At 40.8% G+C, this 6,034-nt stretch overlaps 1 pseudogene; it reads right to left on the reverse strand.

Moving 5' to 3' along the window:
- Positions 1-3,581: 3,581 nt before the first annotated feature.
- Positions 3,582-4,267, reverse strand: LOC119624157 (cyclin-dependent kinase 4 pseudogene; annotated as a pseudogene).
- Positions 4,268-6,034: the final 1,767 nt, after the last annotated feature.

Consider the following 6,034-nt stretch of genomic DNA (forward strand, 5'->3'; position numbering starts at 1 on the left):
CAGTGATTGTCACAGGATCCTTGGTGTGTCACTTTTCCAGCCAGAAACCTCACTGGCTGGTGGCATCTTTTCCTGAGTTCTGCTTGGGCCCACTGGGCTCATTCTGCCAACTTTGCCTGGCAGGCTGTGCTCTGCACATGCTACCAGCCTGGATCACATGCCTGCCAAGGGCAAGCCAGGTGAGGAGCAGTGAGGGGTGTGTGAGCAAGCAAGCAAGTGGGGGTTCTGGCCACTGCACACAACCAGGCACACTGGATGTGGCAGGGCAGGCAGTTCCAGGCACTGGCATGGGCAACTCCAGGTGCCAGTATGGGTGCCGGCTCCCTGTGAGACTTCAGCTGGACTAGGTGTACTGCTAGTGGAAGCATCTGGAAGCTTGGAGGAACCAGGAACTGCAGAGCCCCAAAGAGGGTGTTACAACCCTGGCTCAGGGAATTTCCAGGTCTGGGCTCCCTGAAGGGCCATAGCTCTTCTATCTTTCTCTCTCCTCTCCTTCTTGTTGCCACAACATGGCGAGCAAGGGGATTGTTTAAGACCTCTTTGTGTTACAGCTCTTTCAGTCCTGTCATTCAACAGGTTCTAAGTTCTTGTCCCATGTCTAGGAAGAATTAGGTGCTATATTGAGTGACAGAACAGGGCAGAGGAGACCCACAAGATGAAGAGGTGCTTTATTCAACAACAAAACGGGGCAGAGGAGAACTGCAGTGAGCAGCTCCTTTCTGCATGCAGGTCATTGTGTCAAGTATCCAGCTCTCAGCAGAGAAAAGACCAACGACAAACAGTGGGTAGCTCCTATCCACAGGCAGGTCATACCATTGTCTGCCCAAGTCTGGCTGAGTCTGGGGCTGTTATGGGCTTCAGAGGGAAGGAAGTGCATGCTGATTGGATCATGGACACATAGAAAAAGCACCGTATTTTCTCACTCAGGTCCATGGAGCTGGCAACCCAGCCCCCAGGCCTCTCAGGCCATCCCTGGCCTGAAGGTGGGGTTTCACTGGAGACCTGCCCCTTTCTACCCAGGAGCCTTTCTGCTTTCTGACATCATTTCCCTGACATCCACAGTGCCCACTGCACCCAGGCTGTTTCTGCTGAGAGGTGCCTGCAGGCATGCACAGACCTGCCCTTAGCGCCCCCTTAGCCTCCCTCCCATGCTTGCCGGTGCCCAAAGTCCAGAGGAGACTGAGGCAGCAGGGGACTGGGGTGTCAGTGCTGCCCCAAGCATGTGCACACCTGGTTAGGTCATGACAGCACCTCGGGTCAGCCACAACTTTGCTCTAAAATTGGAGCTGGCCCTGGGAACAGGGAGAAGCCAGGCAGTGGCAGGAGGCACTTCCAAGCCTGTGGGGGTTAGAGGCGTTCCCAGCCCCTCAAGAGTGCAGAGATGCCAAGGTCTGCAGCTGAGCTGGGTGGCTGCAACTATGCCCAAGAGGATGGGGCTCCTGCCTTTACAACTTGGAAGAGGGCAGGGCTTCCACCTGTTCTTGGCTCCTGCCTTCTCTGTGGAGGGTACATCCCAAGCCATGCCTCCCCCACTGCAGCCTGCATCATGGCAGCAGCCACTCCAGATGGGCTGCTGCTGACGTCATGCTAACATCAAAGTTGATATATAAAACCCAGATCATATGTCTGCTGTATTATCTAAACATTAAAAATCATAAATAACTGATTAAAGGGATATGCCACAAGTACCTGAAAATTAATGGGTTTAAACTCATCATTTTGGTGTCTTCAAAAATTATCCTCCTTCATCCTCCATTCTGATTCACTTGTTGAGAATCATCTATAACTTTCTGTTTATCCATAATATTTAAGCATTCCTAGATGTTACAATTCTAATTTCTTAAAATATTTTTATCAATATACTTCTTTTTCTTTTCCACTGCTTAAGTTAGGCCCTATTACTTTTTTCAGGATTTTTGTTAAGTTACTGTATTAAACTCACATTTTCAGGTTTGTAACAATTAGCCCATTTGGTATTCTCCAGTTACAATTCTTTCTTCAAATAAACACCAAATATGTTCTCTTTAATACTTACATCAAAACTTTTCATTCGATATGAGATTAATGTTGTAAGTTATAGTGATAATAATTGAACTATTATCATGCCCTATGATATGTAATGCAATATACAATAAGTCATCTCACAGTTATTTCATAATAAATATATGTATTTTTTCTTTTTTCTTTTTTCTTTTTTTTTGAGACAGAGTCTCGCTCTGTCGCCCAGGCTGGAGTGCAGTGGCGCCATCTCGGCTCATTGCAAGCTCCGCCTCCCGGGTTCATGCCATTCTCCTGCCTCAGCCTCCTGAGTAGCTGGGACTACAGGCACCCGCCACCACGCCCAGCTAATTTTTTTAAAAAATATTTTTAGTAGAGACGGGTTTTCACCATGTTAGCCAAGATGGTCTCAATCTCCTGACCTTATGATCCGCCTGTCTTGGCCTCCGAAAGTGCTGGGATTACAGGCATGAGCCACCGCGCCCCGCCTCAAATATATTATTTTAATTTTAAACTTTGAAAATAAAATTTCAAATTCTAGAAATAACAGTACCTAGGTTATTGCTGCAGCTTTGCCACCATTTAGGCATGAGACTGTGTGAAAGTCAATTAATCTTATAAATGTTAATGACTCCTTTTGAAAAACAATCATTTTAGATGACCTCACCTATGTCTTTCAGCCCTAAGATTTTGTGGTTCTGTTTATGAAGAGATAGGAGTCTAATCACTTGCATTAGAAAAGAAAAGTCTATTAAATATCCCAGAAAAGTCACACTTAAACTCAATAATCAAATTACATTTATTTAAATGTTCAAATATTTTTAGCTGATTTAATGTGAATGTAGACTAAGAAAGAAATTCACCTTTTTTTCTCATAATTGAACCACTGCAGCTTTTATATTGGTAGTGCTTGGGTAGATGAATCTCATCTTTTCTCTACATCTATCCAGTAGAGAGCCCTGCTTCCGTATTAGCAAGCTAGATAAATTCAGTACTTTACTGTCTTTACTACCTAATATTTTAAATTCAGCATGTCTCCAATGGAATGAAACTAGATCACATATAAAATCAATCCTATTTGAACAATTTTACACTGTCATGCTTGAGAGTAACAAGAAATAACTGGAAAATGAATGTTATAATTCACTTTTCCCCTAGAAGATAATTTTAACACAATCACTTATGAACATCATTTAAAAAAACTTTCATTTAACCCTCAAGTTCTGTGGGTTGACTTCTGCTTTCTGTGTTCATATGCAAAGTGCAATACCATAATCATAGCAACTATAAACAGATAATTTGCAAATTCAAACACCAGGGATTCACAAATTATACCAGAACCAAAATGCAGTTTTTGCAAGGACCGCTAGTATTTTAAACCTACTAGCAGAAATAAAAATTGTTGAATTGTTTTTTTTTCTTTGTTTTGCTTTATTTTTCCTGTATAAGAAAAGATCCCAATATCAAGGTACAGAAAGGGATAAGAGGGTACATACCCTCTAGTATAAGGAAACAGGGTGGGAGGAGAAGGAGAAGCCTCAAATGGAAGGGTAGAAGGATAATGTTATCAAGGCAGCAAAATATTATCTGTAAAAAGTTTCAGGAGGTGTCTCCAGAGCCTCAGATATGAAGGCAGTGATTGCCTTCTCAGTGGGGTTCTCACCACTCAGGTGTCCAGAATAAGGGAAATGGAAGCTTCTAGTCCTTCTGTAGCAGCCACTCCATTGCACACTCTGAGTCTTATGTAAATAAAAGTGCTCCAGAGCTGGGAAGGAAGAGATTTGCTTATGTAGGACAAAATAACATTTCCAGCAGCAGTTGTGCTCCATCTCGGGCACCACGGACTCTACTGGATGAGGCCCTCTGTGGAGAAAGTCTACATGCGGTAGAGACACATCTTAGGGCCAGTCATCCTATAGAGGCAGCCCAATCAGGTCAAAAATTTTGCCCAACTTTTCAGCTTTAGAGTTTCCACAGAAGAGAGGCTTTTGAGGAAACATCTCTGCGAAGACACATCCAATACTTCACAAGTCCACAGATGTTGCCTGTGTAGACTGCAGAAGAACCTCATGAGCACAGTACAAGGGTGTAACAACCACAGGTATAAACACCATCTGGTAGCTATAGATGCTGGCCAGACCAAGTCAGCCAGCTTGACTGTGCCACCACTTGTCACTGGAATGTTCTCTGGCTTCAGATATCAGTGAACAATGCAATGGAAATGAAGAAAATCTAGGTCTCTTTGAAACTTGTGCATCAGATCCTTGATGGTCTCAGCTGATTATATGATTTGGCTCTGTGTCCCCACCCAAATCTCATGTCAAACTGTAATCCCCATATATTGAAGGAGGGACTTGGTGGGAGGTGATCGTATTATGGGAGTGATTTCTAATGAGAACTCTAATGTGAGTTCTCATTAGGAACTTGAAGGCCACAAAGTGGCCACTGTGGGGATCACAGTCATTTTACACTGACCCATGGGCACTAACACCAATTTCAGCCACTCATATGGAGAGGTGGTCATTCTCAGATCAGGGTAGATCCTGTCACCAGGCTGGGAGCTGTGAGGGCAGCCAGCATAAGGACTCTGGAGCCAGTTCTTGCAGCACCATATGCCCAAGCTTTAATTATTTTTAATGGAAAAAGACAAAATATAAGTAGAGATAGAGTAAGAGAAAGAGAAAAATTAATTAGAATAGAAGAAAAAGGAAAAAAGATTTCCAGGTTTGAAATAAATTATGAAAGATCCATATGCCCTGCAAATAAAATAGCTTAATAGCAATCTGGAAGATTAAACTAGTTATAAAAAGAATCAAAATCGCATTGGGTGGTGGAAATACTTCTTCATTGTGGTTCAGTGAACCAGAATAACTCTAGATGAGAAGGATGACCTGAAGTGCCAAAATGTTAAGAAAAAAAGAAAAGTAAACCCAACAGAAAATCAGTTAAGGGCAGTTCATAGCTAAGAATGCTTGTTGTAAACTGGCATGCATAGAACTGAGTTAGCCTCAGTTGACTATTTCTTAACCTGTTTGCCAAGTGATTATCGCTGGTTCTATGGTCTTGGTGTATCTGTATTAATGCATCTATGCCTAATGAATAATGAAACTTTTATGTGATATTCTACTACATATATACCAGAGATTGACTCAAAATTAATTATTTCATTCAACTTGCTTTATATGATTGGAGAATTAGTTTAAGCATTATAGCTTGGTTTCTTAACTGGGATTATTCCCTATGGCCATATATTTAAAAATAGGCTATTTTCATTTCCAATTCCTGTCTATGTTAATTTATCTATACAGTCAATTCATTTAAGTAAATAGTGGAAAATAGCATAAAGTAGAGTGATATAACTAAGGCATGCTACTCCTAAACCTTTCCTAATGATATCTATTTCTAGAATCATGAAGAAAATTTCAATGAAAAAGTCAACAGAAATAACTTCTCAGTAGTTGGTTTGAAAAGTCACTCACAAAGTCCTCATAATCAAAATTTCACTCTGTTAGTCTGTAGTAAAGTTTTCTAAAAGTGAATTTTCTATTGTTTATTGTGTAAAATTAAAAATAACTATGGATTCTTACATTATGAGAAACCGCGGAAACCTATTACATTTTATTCAGACATTTTTCTTTTATATGTCCAACTAAAAACCATCAACAAATGTATCTTATTAAAAATATATTGTTTATTATATAAATGTTTAAGATATATATTTTCTAGCATTGAATTTTATTCTGCAATAGATCACTGCTGAACAAAAATGTTAGCCCAGTTTTCCTAATTTTTTTGCTGAAGGAAAGTAGATATGTTTGGCCAACACCAGGTTCATAATAGTGATCACATCATGATTGACCTATGCCAATTAAGATTTTAGTATTTTTTCTTTTTGTTACTTGCTGCTGAAAGTAACTATAAAACCTGCAACCTATTTTTAACCAATGACATGTAAAAGGAAGTCTTCTAGAAAGACGAGGGTTATCTTGGAAAACTTTTGCCGTACCAGTGAAAGAAACTGATATAGTGGCACAAC

This window comes from Chlorocebus sabaeus, chromosome 20, assembly GCF_047675955.1.
Source record: "Chlorocebus sabaeus isolate Y175 chromosome 20, mChlSab1.0.hap1, whole genome shotgun sequence".
NCBI lineage: Eukaryota > Metazoa > Chordata > Mammalia > Primates > Cercopithecidae > Chlorocebus > Chlorocebus sabaeus.